Below are 349 nucleotides of genomic sequence, written 5' to 3'. Positions count from 1 at the left end.
TCTCTCTCTCTCTCTCTCTCTCTCTCTCTCTCTCTCTGTGTTTGTGTGTGTGTGTGTGCCTGTCTGTTTGTTTGTGTGTGTGTGCGTGCTCGCGCGGGTGTCGTTATATTATAGTTCTGACTAACCAGCAGACGGTACTGTTATTGATACTTCTAACGTTCCTCCTGCCGTGATTTATATTTATTACTGTTGCTGTTGCTGTAGTAGTTGTTCTAGCTATTGTTGTTACTGTTGTTGTTATAATTTTTTTTACTGTTGCTTCTATAATTTAAGTGTCAGGACGCAGTGGAATCAGGCTCTCGTTAATTTTTGGGCATGTAAAGTTATTGGTATCAACTTATAGCTTGTT

This window comes from Aplysia californica, unplaced genomic scaffold (genome assembly GCF_000002075.1).
Source record: "Aplysia californica isolate F4 #8 unplaced genomic scaffold, AplCal3.0 scaffold00011, whole genome shotgun sequence".
Lineage (NCBI taxonomy): Eukaryota > Metazoa > Mollusca > Gastropoda > Aplysiida > Aplysiidae > Aplysia > Aplysia californica.
This window is presented reverse-complemented; position numbering follows the sequence as displayed.